We start from the raw sequence: 14,147 nt of genomic DNA on the forward strand, positions 1-14,147 counted from the left end.
AAAAAACTCCAATAAACTTTAGGGGCAAACCAACAAGCCAAGAACACGTCTAAAGAGAGCAAACAGCCGGCAAATAAAAACATACACTTCCAATATTTTACGTTTTGTTCTTTCAGGCTGTATGCGATGAATGTTTCCAGATCGCATTTTTTTTCTCGATGTTTCTTTTTCTTACCTTCAGGAACGCTCACTGGATGTCGTTTTAAGCGGCTCCTCTTACTCTTAGCGGGTGGGTGCCCTTTGTCAAGGTGAGGTGAACCCTCTCCGCGTCCGCTGTCCAAACAGAATACGCGTGGGTAGAAAATAACCAAACTTTAGGTGCTCTCTGAAAAGTTCCCAGACGAGAAACAATCTATCCCGTTTCGTAGGAGAGTCGGACCCCCCTGTTATTTTGTCCTCCAACAGCGTGAATGCAAAGCGAGTTGCATTTTCACTTGGTTGAGCACACTTTCTTTTTTTTCACCCGTTTCTAGAGAACTGTTAATACTAGTCTGATCAGCAGGTGGATTAGTCATTTAACTTCGCTTGGGGGCGGGTTCAAGCTGGGAAGCAAGCTGGTGCCTGCCCGGCGAAGTGGCGGTGGGGGAGAGAGAGACGCTCTCGGGAGGTTTACGGGAACTAGACGAAAAGCCCCTAGCGGGCAATCCATTGGGAGTTTTATTTACTAATCTGTAATGCCAACGTCGAGCAATCCAAAACGCCACTCACATTTTAATTTTTTTAACCTTTTAGAGTATATCCATTTGATTCAAATAAAAAAAAAAACGAAAAACTTTAAAAATTAAGGGGGAAAATACTTTTAAGAGTTCAGAAATGCAGATTTCCCGAGTTCCAACTGTCGCTTTTTTTGTGTTCTTCACGGTCTATGCGAGAGGCACAATGGGCTAATTGAGAATGCAGTATTAGTTCAAGTTAACCCGAGTTCGTATTCAGATTTTATGTCTCGATTGGCAAACAGCATGACGTAATGTTTCTAGCAGGTGTTCCACGTGAGGAGACTGCCCCCCGCCCCACAGGTGGTCAGCGGACTGTGCTTGTTTCTGGGCCGGAGCTGGTGAGACAAGAAACATAACGTTATCTAACCTTGCTAAATTGAGACCCGTCACAAGATTACCGATAATGGGATTGCGTCTTGTCATCTGAACTGTTGTTATAAATCAGTCATTCACGTAACGTGAAAAACCTATCACCCAGAAAGCAATGATTGAGGCTAACGCTTCTATGGCGCATAAAGATTCGATAGCAATTTACTTGAGGGTGGTGATTAAAAGCTTGGCGATCAAGTTTTAGAGTAGTAGTTATTAAACATCATTGTGACTATATTTCAGTTTAAATGCAAACAAAGGTTTGCATTTAAACTGAAATATAGTTAGTTTAATCAGGCATTTCTGAGGCAGTTTCTAATGCAGATGTACAGTACCCCTGTGGCATCTGTAGGCACCTTTAAAATAATTTCCACCTTGCGTTTACTGATTCAGTTTTGCTTAGATCAAAAGTCCCTCCTGTACTGAAACTGCATTCACTTTCTGCTTGCTGGCTAAGGTTGTGTAGTCCGTTTCCAAAGCAAGCCAGGTTGAACTGTCTCTTAGTGAGGACACATAGGAATTGCCCAGGCTGAGCACCTTCATTTTCAAACCTGTATATCTCCAAACACACCAAAAAATATATTGAGACTTATGTCAAGGGTGAAGGCCTATTGCAACACACTCTTCACTATAGTGGCCATCTTGCTAACAACTGCTTTCTAACAGACTCCTACAATAATTTACAATAATATAATTTGTACATTTGTATACTGAACAATAATACATTATTAAAGTCTATTGGCACTGGCTTAATCAGTCCTAATACAATGTTAATAAGAATAGCTGCTGAGTTACAGATCAGTGCAGGCACTGGCTAAACATGAGAGACAATCTTAAGGCTGTTGTCATTTTTCTTCATCTTACTGCTTGATTTGTACTTAATGCTCTGTTGAAAAGTGCAAATACATTTCCAATGTGTTGACCAGAGGGCATACTCACATCTCACTACACTATAGCTAGTGTTCTTTTATGCTTATTTCTGAGTGGTGAATATGACAACTGATATTCGCTGAAAACAACACATTTAAAATATAAAAACTCTACCTTAACATCACAGAAGCGTGTTTTAAAGCAATGGTATATATATATATTATTTAAGCTACGCTGTTATAACAGGATAAAGACATGTTTTGTTATGTTCCAGAGTAGGAATTATCACATTTACAGTATATCAGTTAGTAACGTTTTTAAAATATTGCAAGAGATGAGGATTTCTGCTGCGTGTGAGAATGCATCAGCCACTTCATATCTCACCACAGTGTCTCCTTTGGCCTAGTCTGAGATGTAGAGCTGTTTTTAACTCCTGGAAGTGTACCATTATCATGACTCAGAGATAGGAGTCCAGTGTGTGAGAACAGGCTTATCTGTTTTCTGCTCTGAATCAGGAACCTGTGATTCCTCTACAATGTGTGATACTGGGCTGTCAGCTTGGTTCGAGGGTAATGTTCAACAAGATGAGGGTGGAACAAGGAAGATGATAAGGTCTGAAAGATAGAGAGGAAACTGTTGAGTTACAATAGTTTAATTGGAGGAAGGAGAAACACCCTCATTACAATTAAGAGTCATTACTGCTTCCATCGTGTCCTCCCTCTTGCTGGAGAGACAACCACGCCCTCTGTAATGACAGCCAAAAATGTTGCAGTACAGTGCAGAGAGCATGGTCCTGACTAATCCAGTCCAATCCTCTCCCACTGCATGCAGCATGTCCTACTGTATGTCTTACACTCCTGTGTATTCCTGACTGAGTCACTGAGGATAATTAGAACCCCCCCCTGATAATAGGCCTCACGGCACTGTTTGTAGGTGCTTGGTTAAGTGCCTTTACAAATTTTACTTTTGGCTTGCTCAGCCTAACCTTCTGTACATAAATTCCCCCCTTAGCTCAGTTGTCAAAGTAATTCCTCACATCCCTACCTGATCTGTGTAGCCTGGCCAGCTGGCACAGAATGGCTACTGTGAGTCACACAAATACACAGTACAGTTCAGTGGTGGATGAAGAGGTTCCCCTCCTTTATCTTAAGGACTTAGAGGAGAAAGATGCTATAAAAACATTATTATTATTACTGCTGCTAGTCCCTTCACATGTGTCTGTTCTTCATACAGTCTACCCATTACTCCCCCTATCTGTTCGTATTGCCTGAACATACAATATACATCTTGTTTTCTGTTGCATTTCGCTAATTGTGTTTCTGCTTTGCATCCTGCATTATTAAACAGCCGCACTTTGTAACACTTTGTAAATTATGTGCACACTCTGGAGCTTTGCTTCTATGGACAATACTGTGTATTACAGTATGTACTATATGGTACCAACAATACAGTGTTATAAATGCATTGGAACCTTGCAAAGCTTGGTTGAAAGCATGAACCAAATGATATTTAATAATAAAAAGTATGGTGATAATCCTGTCTGGTAGACATAGGGCGCAAAGCAGGTTAGACCTAATGGAACAGCAGTCCATTCTAGGTCATTCAGAACAGGATGACGTGTGGAACCACCAGAACCAGGATACCGTCTCTTGTACAATAAAAGATCCAGTGAGAACATGTTGGGGTGTACTAATTACAGCTGTGTGGACGCGTGTCGCTTTACCAGAAAAAGATAAAAAAGTCTGTTTGATATCGGAATTAGAAAAACAGTAATAAAGCCTGGTGTAAACATGATAAAAAGTATGCATAGTAAACCATGATACAAACTGTGGGGATCAGAATAAAGGAGCACAACTCATGGTAAAGCTACAGGAGCAGTAAGAAAATATTAAGGTTAATTAAGAAAAAGGTTTTAAGAAAGCAACCTGCATGCCCTGGTTAAATAAATAAAAACTGTTGCTGCACTGCAATGTGTGAGACGTGCAAATTGCACAGCACCACAACTTTAAAAGGTCTGGATGTCTGTGGCCTGCTCTTATCAGAAAGAGATTCTTTCCTACTTGCTCAGGAGTCAGCACTCCCTGCCCTCTTGAGTCTCTTGCTCCTCCTTAGCTCATAACTGTCTCATTGAGTCAGCTGTTTCAATGGGCCAGCCTGCCTTTCCCTCTTGGCAAACAATCCAGCAGGCCTGAAGCTCTTTTTACCATGTTGAAATGGCCCGAATAAGAGAAGAATTCGATCTATTAGGTATTAGGAAAAGATAAGATAGAGTGACTGTAAGTGTGCAGAGACCTTTCATCCTAATTACTTCTCCAAATAAATAATCAAGATAAAAAAAAATCTAGCACCTGTCTGGGTTTTAGATAGATGCTATCTGAAAGTATAAAACTCTGAAAAACTGAAACTGCCTATCTCTGTAACATAGGAATGATATTCACAGCCCAGTTTTTTTTTTGGTTCTTTTTAACAGTGTTAGGAATGGTTAAATATTTTAAAATTTAAATAAATTTGATCAAATACATTGTTTAATGTTGGTGAAATTGTTAATATGCTGCTCACTTTCTTCTATAAATTAAACTGTTTTACTAAGTTGTTAAAGTGGTTAGTATGTTGTCTACTTCAAGATATTGAAGACTGGACTGTTACAGTATATAATTGGCATAGAGCACCACCAATCGTCTGGAAATTGGGGGTTGGGATAAATGTTTTTATTAGCATTTAAAGTAATTAAAATTGTTCAAAAGTCCTGATAAAAAAAACATTCCAAGTGATAAAATAGATCTTGAGGTTTGGGGTTGGCCATCGTTGCATAAGAGAGCACCATGGGAGAGCTGGATTTGATTCCTGATTGGCTGGCTCTCAAGACCATGGGGGCTTATCTCTTTCTGTTCATCTGTGTTCTCAGACTCTTAATGGAACTGAGTATTTGGTCGCTTGGCTGTTTTTCTTGTTCCTTAAGAATTGAGGAGTTAAAGAGAACTGGAGAACCTTAAGGTTTCTATGAATCCAATCCACAACCAATCCTGGCCTCCACTGATCTGGAGAGATTTCTAATTCCTGCTAACTCCTCCTCTTTAACCAGGCTGTTTATGACACTAGTGTCACTCCATTAACAGTCACCTTTCCAGGGTCTTTTGGCACTGATTCCCCATTGGCCAGCCAGTGAGGAAATTCTAATGTCACACACAGGCGTAAAAGAAGCAGCCTGTCAGGATGTGGCTTTATTGCACAGCACAGACGAACACATCTGGCGAGGGGAAAAAAACGAAAAGGTGATTTATGGCTCTTCCTGCAGAGAATGCAATACAGCTCACAAATCCTGCAGGACCAGTACTCAGCGAGGCTGTCAGTGAAATTGAGGAAAACTTGCCTCTTTTTTCAGATGATCAGATTACATTCTCTGATAATTTTAATTATATAACTGTAATTTGAACAGGAGGCACGCAAGTAGGAATGGGCTAAAATCAATAGTATCTGTACAACACTTTTATTAAAATTGAAATATCCAGACTGCAGAGAGATTTTGCGGAACACCTTAGTCTGCGATTCAGAACGAGGCAATTAAACCTCTGGTGATGTGAAAAAGCCCTATTACATTGTAAGCAAGCAGGATTGTGAATACATCTCTTTTAATAATAATAATAATAATAATAATAATAATAATAATAATAATAATAATAATAATTGCTTATACTTCTATAGTGCTTTTCTGGACACTCCACTCAAAGCGATTTCCAGGTAATGGGGATCCCCTCCACCACCACTAGTGTGCAGCCCCACCTGGATGGTGTAATAGCAGCCATAGTGCTCCAGAATGCTCCCCACACACCAGCTATTCTATATCAGTTCTATACTAGTAACCCAGATGATAAATTGGATACCGTACGATGTAAATTCTGACCACAGTGGTTGACAGGCATCTCACATGACATTAACCTGTTAGTTCATTACCTATTATTGGCTTTGTTTCTCTACTCCTTTTTTCAGAAATGCTTTGTAGCCCCTTGCAGCTGTCCCTGAAAAAAGGAGATGAAGTCTGAAATACAAAACACTAAAGCATTTTGCCAAAAAGAAAAGCTTTTTTCCTTTTTTTGTTAGTTGACCGGTTATTCAGGTCCCACAGGCTGCTGTAACCAGACACCTTTGTTAGCCAGTCTCTTTCACAGCAAGTGGCTTATTATGTCAGTGTATTACAGGGTCTATCTGCTGCCCATCTGCTCTCTAAATTAACCATCAAATTACAAAAATCAAATCGCAGAGTAATGATCCTCTCTTGTCTTAAGTCATTTATTCATGTGCCCTTCAGTCAAATTGCCCTCCAAGTGAAAAAAAACATCTAACACCATACTGCGATAAAAGTTTAGAGAACATTGCACTCTATAACCTTTCTCTTTGTTCTCTGGCTTGTGCCCTGTTGTTCAAGCACCATAAGGAACAAACAACCACCCCAACTTTTTCATCTTTATTGCTGGCATGTCATTGTGAATTACCACTGGTCTCTTTTAGTCCCTGTCTATTGTACTACTTTTGGCTTTGTTCTGAAACAGAGAAGCACTTTAAATGATACTGCCTTAAGCTGTTACATTATGCATTATTTCTCCCTCAATCTGTACATTATCCATTGCACATATGTGCATAAAGAAGATTCTTTGATAAGTTAATGACATTCTAGAAACTGTATCTTATTCTCTGGTACAGAACCTACTGCCTCATTAGATTACTGTTAATCTAGCTGTAAAACCTTCTTACAAAAGTGCTTGGATTCAGGGCACCATGGAGTATACAATTTTGTGTTCTCCTGATAATCGCTTATTTCAAAACAAATTAATATTAATTTCAAAACTTTGCTGAATTGCAGTGTGACTTCCTGCCTTCTGTACAGTGGCAAGCAGACTTCTTCAATATCTACTCCCCCTTTGGTGTCATGGAGAACAAGTTAGAACTGTACTAACAGAAACTTCCTATCACCAGTGTGACTAATAACTCTTTTTTAGTGCAGTTTGCCAGGTTTGTGCATGCTCATACTGTGACCTGTAAAAACACAGCATTTGCAGAGTTTCCCAGCTTTCGAATTCATGTGACTTCTCTCTGAAAGACATTTTTACTTGGTTGCACCCAGTGGTACAGTATACCATGGCAGAAGAGGAGTAAAACCTAGGAAACCACAAAAATGGTATATCATAGCCATATTACATATTAATACTAATATTAAATCCTTAATGGTATGGCACCACTCCATATCACTGTTATTCTCAAACCTATATCCTCTCCGGCTGGTGTGTTAGTCTTATACAGTCTTCTATAGACTGCCTACTCTTTGTGTCTTTATGCACTGAGACACTGATTTCTTACCCCACATCATTAGAGACTCAGAAACCATTTGCCAACTTAGAGTATATCTCGATTAAGAAAATATCAGTTTTCTTTAGCTTCTCAATAAATTGAACATTTGAATACATCTTATTTTATTAAAGATTCAGCTTAGATTTCTTTTTAATGTTTCAGTGTACTGCAGTTTGGGGTACCATATGATAGTGCTCCAGAAGGATAAAGGTCATGTGGTTGGTAAAATCATGGTAAAGCAGAGAGGTTCAATAAAGCATTGTGCAAACTAGAAACCACATCAAAGCAATTTCAGTGTTTGGCTGAAGCCTGGCAATTCCATGGGAAAGCTGCACAAATGTGCATATTTACCGCGGCAAAGATTCGGAAGGATTACACATTTTTGCTGTGCCGCAGTGCTGTGCTGTAACTTGACTGACCGTGAAACACCTTGGGGTGAGGCTTACAGGAATGTGGCTGCTCTTTGTAATAAAATTGATTTATCCTCCAAACAAGAGGACTGCACAACTTGATTCTGAGTCATCATGGCAAATATCTGACAGAGATAAAGAAGCTTCATTTCTTTTTCATTTCAGACTTTTACAGTACTTAACTTCACTGAGATGCTACCCTATCCATAATGAATTGCAATCTATAAATATGAATATATAGATGCAAAGTGTCTGCTCAAGAGCTAGTTGAGGAAACAAACTCACAAACTGGCCTTCCCTGCATGACCTTCCACAGACAATGCATAACACAACAAAAACAGTTCTGAGAGTTCTACCCAAGCAGTGAAATTCACAAGGCTGGATAAAAAAAGGAAACAGAAACACCTCTAATGTTACTGGACTTGCTGTGATGTTTTACTCCCACATTTACACTGGCAACAAATTATCTGTGGGAGAACTTTGCTGCCTCACAGAACTGTGGTCCTGGGTGGTGGGGTGCTATCCGTGTGGAGTTTGTACGTTCTCCCCATGTTCACGTTTACTGTATGTTCAGTGCTTTATTGCCATAACAACCAGCTTCACAGAGTTTGGTTTGGTGAGCCCATACAATTAAAAGACAAAACAAATACAATCGTAATAAACAGCATCCACCCAACATTCATACCATCCTAAACACACACCAGTAATTAGATACTGTAAATAACAGTGAGACCAGATAAAATAACAATGAGCGGAGCAAAAATGTCAAAATCAAAGTGCAGAGTTTGTGTATCTCATAGCCTCTTGGTAGGTAAGGAACCTAGTAGTTGTGTGGGTCCAGGATTCTGGGAAAATTAGCCGCGGTGTGAGGGCATCTGCACTACAATGGACTGGTGTCCCATCCAGGGTGTACCCTGCCTTGTAACCATTTCCTGATGGCACTGAATTGGAAAAGAGGATAGGAAATGGATAGATGGATATGTAACCCATTAACCTCTTGTTCTTTTCCAGAAGCCCCCTGACATCAACAATTTGATTAGTTCTTTCACACTGTAGCATTTCACCCTTTACTAAAAAAAAAACCTTTCCTTTACTGCATATTTTCATTAATAGACTGCATTCTGAAAGTTAGGTTAGGTTTTCCTATTTAGTCTCAACGTAATTTGAATCTGTTGGTAATTCTTGCATTCCTGTATTTGCTGTACTGCTCTCATTTTCCCTCTTTAAACTCTTACCTTTCTGTCTTCAAGATCTGAGCTTTGGCCTTTGACTTGAGCTGCTGAGGTGGAGTTGGAACTTGTGTACTTATCCTCCTCCCCATCAGCTCCATGTACTCCAATGCTTTCTGAAGATAATGTTCTGAGTGAGAAGCATTTTATAGTTTTTATACCTCTCTCTGCCTCTGCTGTGAACAAAGCTGTAATGTGCTGCAGAGTTAGCAAATGCAGAAGACACAAACTGAGACTTGTGATCTCTGCATCTCTGGCACGCCAAATTGAGCAAATCTGCTCTTCTCGGTCGTCTTTGATGTGGTTAATGATGGTAGGTTTCAAGTTCAGTGAACCTAGACCAGTATTCCTTTGCTGCAACATAATTTATTTCTCTCCAGTCAAAGCCACCAGAAGCATTTGCTTGCTCTTACTAAGGCTTTGTCTGTTCCCTGATGTTCTTCATGGAGTTTTGCCAGCATCTTTTATCTAAAGTGATTCAAAATTACTGTACAAATCTGTCTGTCTTCATCAGCACATCTGCTATGTGTATATCCGTCTGTTTTGGCCAGTAGGGGAGGGAATATTTTGCCATTTCCTTGGCTTTTTGTCGCTGGCCATCCTTGCTTTGTGTATCTCTTCAGCTGCATGCAATCTGCTCTTTTTTCAGTGCTTATCTGACCTGTTGAAGCTTTGTTCTCTGAGGATAGGTACACTATTGCAGTTGAATCCAATCAATTGGAGTCTGAATCTCGGGACACATGGTGGCAAGTCATGTAATAATCTTGAATTAACAAGGTGATCAAAGGTTTATGAGGAAGTCACATATAGTGAAGAGTTGTATAGCTGAGAGTCCAACTAGGAGTTACCTCCCTTTCAAATATGTCCTTTGTGAATTTCCTTTTGCCTATCTGTAAACAGTCAGCATACCCGCGGAAGTGTACTGTTTGGACTGCTGAGTGTTTTCTGTAGTCTGTACTCTTATCTCTTTTTCTATGAGATAAATTTTGAAGTATACCTGTAACATCTGCTGTCATGTTTCCAGTCCTGAGAAACACTGTTTCATTTCTGCCTTTTTATGGGACGATCAAAGGCCTACCTTGTGTTACCTGCTGTAGTCTACATTTTCAACACCAACCCCAACAACCATTAGCATTGAACTTGCGCTCTGGAGTTATTTACTGAGATGATGTTGCAGGTCCCTGTTTTACGTTTTCTGTTTGTAGTATTTTTACAGTTTCTTGTTAATTTTTTAATTGAACTTAATTTCAGTTGAATTTAGTTTCACTAGCTAAATGTAGTTATATTGAAATCCCATATGGTTGTGTACAAAACTTCTCTCACCACACCAGAGAGGAAAGGAAATAAAGTATGGGCCTTTGAGACAGTTGTAAATTGAAACAAAGTGTGTTTGGCTTTGAATCCAGTAAGCAACTTAACCGCCTGGCATAGTCAAAAAGAGAGTACAGAGTTAGTTATAGCCTGGAAAAGCAAGATTTTTGTTTTTATAGCTCTCTTGTTCTGTAGTCACTATACTGTAAATAAAGAGCATTGTTTTACCTACCAATTGTCTGTTGTATACAGCAAAAGATGTGAGTGGTCTAAAAATAAAGTTTTATTAAACGAAAGAACACTGTGTCACTACAAGCACGTTGAACTGAATCCATTTCTCCTGAAGCTAATGGGCATCCTAGGCAATTACACCCGACTGTAGCCACAGTGTAAGCATAGAAATAGAGTGTGTGTAATTTGTGAGCTCTTGTGTACTTGTCCTAGTGAACATTTGTTCACTGTTACTATGTTACAAACTAGGAATGTGGTGGCTCTCAATGTGTATCAGTATGTCACTGAGATTGCACCCTGCTGCTCTTTAATCTGGGAGATGCCTCAAACACACAGGGTTCCCTAACTAATTAGAATGGCACACTGATGAGAATATTGATTCAGATATCATGAGTATGCATTCAAACTGCACATTTAGCCCTATTGTTCAGACATCACAGATATGAGCCTGGTGGGCTGAGATCCCATGAAGAACTGAAACTGGGTGTGTTAAATCAGATAAGCAAATTATCCTTGGTTTGCCAGGCAATAGCGCCCCCTGGGAGTAGCTCAGGACTTAGAACAAGAGTTAAAACTAGTTAGAACAAGCATGTTAAAACTGTTGCATAACCCTCTGTAAGTCACCAAGTTAAGGACTTTGACGCATAAAATATTTATGAAGAAAGTGGAATACTTTTGTGTACTTTTTTATATTTAGCTACCACTACATGAACACTTAAATGCCCAGTCCATTCCAGATTTATTCATACGCCCCATGGAATAAGAATAAAAAACAGGATATAACAAAGGTTTGCAGATTGGACGCATCCTTCAGAAAAAAAAAAACGTATTTTAATTGTCTCAGAAAGAGTTGTATTTGTCAAAAAATAATTCTAGATAATACATTAATTAATTGAGTGCAGCAGTTTGTGTTAGTAAATATTGCTCTGCAGGGATTACTCCTGTGCTAAAATGGCTCTGATACGTCTCAGAGAGGAGTTCTGACCATTCCTCTCTAGGCAAAATTGCACTTTCTTCCCATTTGTGAACTGCCTTCCTTCTGTGAGATTCCTCCTATCTTAACAAGGCTTCCAGGAAATGCAAAAAAGCCCCAAATCATAAATGACCTCTAATACATTTAACAGCAGTCATGAGTGTTTGTTTCAACAGAAAATACAGCTTGTATACACCAAGCATTGCGCTGATAAGCATGTTCAAAAAGCCCAGTTTTCGTTTCATTTGACTTCAAGACATGGTTCCAACTGTTATTTAGATATATTTTGGCAAATTTGAGTCATCCATTTTTGTGGTTTGCCCTCAGCCTCCACCTGTTTGTAAGGCTGGCTCTCTATTCATGTACAGGGCACTGAATACTACAGTGCTTTTCAAGTACATCCTGAAGATGTCAGTCTGTGTTGGAGATCTCCAACTGACACGCAAATCACTTGTCTTACTGGCCATGGTGGCAAGATATACTTACATATCTGAAGCTTTTACCGTACTATTGGAGAATCTTCCGAGAGCTCTCTAACTTAAACCAGATGATAGATGCCGCTACTGAATGACTTCCATGTGTTACTTCCTTTTTTATACTTGAGGAAAACAAGAAATCTTCTGAGGCTCCTATAGTACATAGTACCAGATGCCACCAATAAACTTCCAAAGAGCAGAATGTTACTGTAGCTGTGTTTTAGTTGGGTTTTATGAGAATATGAAGAGGTGTAAATAAATGTGACTCGTTTATTTGCAATCAATTTATGATGAATATGGCTTCGTTCTACACAATACTACCGTGATTACAGTTGAACATTTTTACAATTGTTTTAAGAAAGACACTATGCAATCTCATTCCAATTGTTGGCATTTGTTCTTATTTTATCGGGGTTACGAAAAAATCTGGATCTGGTCATTTCCTCCTTTTCCTTTGCATTTTTACAAAGTGTATAGTGTATATTGAAATGGAGAAACAGACAGGACAGTGTGGCATGTTAACAGATTTATTTGATTCAGTTATTCCATTCCCCTACAGAGATGACCCTGCTGCAGTGTGCAATGTGATTCCAATTCTCACCTCTTTACGGTCACATACAGGATAACAGTTTCACATCACACTCCCCAGAAGCTAAACCCATCAGCAGATGTTAAGTTCTGACTATGGTACAGCCACTAAATAAGCTTATTAAAAGGACATAAATGCTTTTAATATAAAAATCTGTTCATTTCGTAAAAACACTGCTACAAATTAGTACCACCTTGTAATCCCAACTCTCTGTTGGAAGATGACAATCACCATGCAAAGGCACTAAATGAAATAAATATGTGATTCATTGTTTGACTGGTTCCACAAAACAAAATCTTGCTTCCGATGAAGGTTCTTGCAGAATACAATGTGTTGCCTGACTGGAACATTTATGTTCAAGTTCTCCCTGTCCTGTTAGGAGCCTGTGACATTTCCAAGTTTTATATAACCCCCTTCAGCATTTTCCCACTTTTCTATTTCTTATTTGCCATAGAGTGGGACAAGGTGCTCCTCTTAATCGTTCTGTAGCACACAGTCAACCTGCACAGCAACACATCTTGCAGAAACTACACTGCCGTAACAATCTTTTGTTGCTTATTACATATTGACTGATTTCTGGAAGCTTCATGTCTAAAGGTAAGAGGATTTCTCTGTAATGGAAGAACATCAGACCTGTAACTGCTGAAAGAAGTCATCCATCTTGTTTAATTTACTGACTCCACCACCTGGTACTGAGCTTTGAAAGACTCTAGTGAATCACCCCCTACAGCCACTGTCGATTAATCCGTTTTTTTACAATCACCCACAACTGGTGTATAAAGTCAGTTTAAAGCAGTTCTTACCTAGCTTTCTGTGCTGTATGTTTATGACCCTTGAACTTTAATATGAGTTGAAATTTTTAATTATTATACAAATTACAAATGTACAACCTATTCAAGTGGCTCTTTTCCAGGCATTTCCTTGATCTCTAGCCTACAGTATTGATTTCAGGCCGGCATAAAAATCAAATCTTGATATAGACACCATCAAAGGCAGTCTGAAACTTCATGTTTAAATAAACAGATTTTAGTGCAACATAGTACCATGGTGGTTAGTATTCCTGGGGCCCTGGGTTCAATTCTGAACCCGTCTGTGCGGAGTTTGTAAGTTCTCCCTGTGTTCAGGCGAATTTTATCCAGATGCTTTGGTTTCCTCCCACAGTCCAAAGACAGACTGATAGGTGAACTGGCTTCTAGGAAAACAGGCCCTGGCGCGTGCGTGTTTGTTTCTGTGTGTGCCCTGCAATGGTCCGGTGTCCTGTTCAGGGTGTACAGTGCTTTGCGCCCCTATCCCATCGCTGGGATAGGCTCCGGCTCCCCCCGTGACCCCAAATTGGATGAAGTGGTTAGATGGATTGATAAACAGCATCTACTGCTGAACAAACATTCCACTGTTCCCAGAAAAAAAAGGAAAAGAACAGTTTAGGAACAAGTAATAGGTTTATTCCATGCTGAAAAAAAGAAGAAAGAGAACACAACGTTTCACCTGAAGAAGGCTCCACGGCCGAAACGTTGTGTTCTCTTTCTTCTTTTTTTCAGCATGGAATAAACCTATTACTTGTTCCTTTGCAGCCTACGCATGCTGACGCAGCTACCCACCAAAGAACAGTTTATGCTGACCGCGGCAGCCA

General features: G+C 39.5%; 1 protein-coding gene across 1 annotated transcript in view; it reads right to left on the minus strand.

The window, feature by feature from the left end:
• The window catches only part of LOC102691513 (pleckstrin homology-like domain, family B, member 3), a 33,666-nt gene extending 33,088 nt beyond the window's left edge, over window positions 1–578 (minus strand). Inside the window, exon 1 of the mRNA XM_069184694.1 lies at window positions 176–578. The gene's annotated coding sequence lies outside the window, so the exon portion shown is untranslated. The remainder of the gene's footprint in view (window positions 1–175) is intronic.
• Between the last annotated feature and the right edge of the window lie 13,569 nt (window positions 579–14,147).

The sequence above is a fragment of the Lepisosteus oculatus genome, chromosome 27 (genome assembly GCF_040954835.1).
Source record: "Lepisosteus oculatus isolate fLepOcu1 chromosome 27, fLepOcu1.hap2, whole genome shotgun sequence".
NCBI lineage: Eukaryota > Metazoa > Chordata > Actinopteri > Semionotiformes > Lepisosteidae > Lepisosteus > Lepisosteus oculatus.